The following is a 2,924-nucleotide window of genomic DNA, read 5'->3' as shown; positions in this document are numbered from 1 at the left end:
CCCACCCCCAAGCTCCCCCCACTCCTGACAAAGCTTGCTGGCTCCTGCAGCTCTGTAGCACTTCAGGCCGGTAGCCCCTGGCCTTGCCAGAGATGAGGCATTAAGAGCTCTGCCCCCTGCACCCCTTGTGGCTCTGCTAACACGGGGAACAGTGAAGTGGGGAATGCTGACGTGCACAGCCAGCAGGAAGCAAATCGACGGGGGCCAGGCCCACCTTGCCAGGCCCCTGCGTCCTGCTTGTTGTGCTCCTGCTGGGGAGCAGCGTGTGGCCTGTGGAACTCACTGCCCAGGCCCGTGAAGGCAGAGCTGTAACTAGACACCTTCATGGAGCACAGGTCCTTCAAGGGCTATTAGGCCAGATGGGCAGGGATGCAGCCCCATGCTGATTGCCAGAAGCTGGGGTGATTGTTTTGTTCAGTCATGAAGCACCTGGCACTGGTCACTGCCTGCAGACTGTCCCAGGCTTGTCACTCTCACTTCAGGAAAGAGTTCTCCAGAGCCCAGCTCAGTCACATCACTGTTCTCTGCCCCTCCTCAGGGGCTGCAGGTCCTGCAAGTCCTGCTGGAGCTGGGCTGACCAGTACTGGGGCACAATTTAGTGGCATCGTACTTCCCCGATTAGTCTCCACCCCGATTTGTGCTTTTACTCACTGCATCATGTCGAGCAGCGGTCTCCACTGAGCTATCAGCAGTGATGCTCAGGGTCCCTCTTAGAACTGAGAGCTAAGTCAGACCCCTGTAAACCAGCTGAGCAGTTCAAATTTTTCCTTCCAAGGTGCATTATTTCCCTTTTTCAACATTGAGCTTAATTTTCCATCATGTGACCCATTCCCCAGGCCTGGTCAGGGCTTGCTGGAGTTCCTTAATCTTCTCTGAATAATCGTGTCACTGCAAATGTTGCTGTCTGCTTACCCCCCTTTCCAGCTTGTGATAAATGAAGTGGGGGAGGAGCTCCCTTTTATGGACACCCAGCCAGCCAGTAGCTGTAAAATCCCTCTTAGCAGCTGTTCTCTAACTGCTCTACCTGCAAAGAGTTAAAAAGTCTCACTCTATGCATAGGTGAAAGGAAGTGGGTGGGCAGCTGGCCAAAAGAGCCAATAGGAAGACTAGAACTTTGTAAAACAAGACTCCCCTTTTGTCTGTCTGTTGTTCTCCGGGGAGAGGCAGACAGGACAGAGTTCTGGCCTGAAAAGCTTGGGCCACATATGAAAAATCATCACTCTCATACCTAAAATACTCCTCTGAAACCCCAGATGTGTAAGTAGATCAGGAAGTGTCTAGGGCGACATGATTAGATTTAGCCTTTTGATTTCTTTATGGCTTGTGGATTCCTCTGTGCTAAACCCAGGTGCTTTTATTTTGCTTGAAACCTTTAGGATGGACCTTAAGAAATCAATTCTTGATTCTTAATCCTTGGAGGGTCTCTCCCCCCCTCTCCAATCTAGCAAATGCCTAAATTCCCAGGAGGAATTAGCTTTCTCAGCTCTTCCTCTGTTGGGGGGGGGGGGTTTGAGGGTACCCACAGGAAAGAATTCCCAAGTGCACCTTCCTGGGCTCTCAAAGGGGTTTTGCATTTGTGTGGTGGCAGCATCTACCATTCCAAGGTCAAAGAGCAGCTGTAACCTTGGGAGTTTAATACAAGCCTGGAAGGGCCAGTACTAATTTTTAAGAGTCCTTGCAGGCCCCCACCTTCTGCACTTGCAGTGCCAGGGTGGGGGAAACCAGCCTTAACACAGCTCATTAGCAAATCTAGGACACAAGACCCAACCTAGTCAGGAGCTCTAGGCCCCCCCTTCTAACCTTTTGCTGCAATGTGAACTGTCTCCTGGCCAGTCTTGGCTCCATAACAACACTTTGCTTCTTTACTAGCCTCGCATGGGACTTTGGCAAAGGTCTTTGAAATCTCAATAATTACGTCAGCTGATTCTCCGTCATGTACTGGTCTCACCCCAGCCAAAAATTCCTCATGGATTAGCAAGTTTTCCTTGACAGAGCCCCTGCTGGCTAGACACTATCACAGCATGACCTACCAGGTATTCGATTATTGATCCTCATTCCAAGCCCTTCACTAGCCCCCAAGCTATGGCTGACTGGTCAGCCCTCCCCATCCCCCTCTGAACCTGGCTGAAGTCTAGGTACATCCGCTACTGTCCAGTCCTCGAGGCAGGAGCTGTTCTTACAGCAGTTCCCTGGGCCTGGGAGCAGCACCTGCTAACTCATGCATATGCTCTCTGCACCCGTGGCTTGGACCCTGCCGCGGAGGCCTGGTAACTTCGTACATTTGAAATGATCGGTTTGTTCCAGCCTCTCTCTGTCCGACACCTCACTTGCTGCTGGTGCCTCCTCTTTGCTGCCAGGAAAGAGCAGGTGGAAGGGGGGTGTCTCCACCATCCTGAGGGATGACTCATGCAAAGGAATCACTGTCTCAGCCTTTGCCCCTGGGGAACCAGCAGCCCCCCTCCCCGTTTTGCTGCTGCTGCCCAGCCAGATGGCTTGGTTTGACCCCTTAGCTAACTGCTCTTCACACTCCGGTGGGGCCGGTCCCCTCCTCTGCTCCCTGGGGTAGCTCTGCAGGAAGGGCCACTCTGACAGCCTGGAGTTGTTTGGCTCAGAGCAGCTCCCAGGTGCTGCTAAGACAGAAGGCCGAGCCCTGGCTGTCCCGAGGCCCTGGTGGCAGACACCTCCTGGGACTCAGCAGCAGCGGGGGATTGTCCTCCCCTGCAGCATCTCACACCCAGCAGAGGGTCCTGCCAGGCTCGGGAGGAGGCAGCTGAGCACTGGGGCTGACAGAAGGCAGCAGGGAAGATTCAGGGCAATTCCCCCAGGAAAGCCAAAGAAGCCTTCAGCCAATGGCTTGGGGAGGGACTCAAAAGGTACATGGGTCCTGCCCCAGGCTCTGCAAGAAGCACAGGCTCCAGGGCAGC

Source organism: Chelonoidis abingdonii, chromosome 7 (genome assembly GCF_003597395.2).
Source record: "Chelonoidis abingdonii isolate Lonesome George chromosome 7, CheloAbing_2.0, whole genome shotgun sequence".
Lineage (NCBI taxonomy): Eukaryota > Metazoa > Chordata > Testudines > Testudinidae > Chelonoidis > Chelonoidis abingdonii.
The sequence above is the reverse complement of the archived record's forward strand: the minus strand, read 5'-3'. Positions refer to the sequence as shown.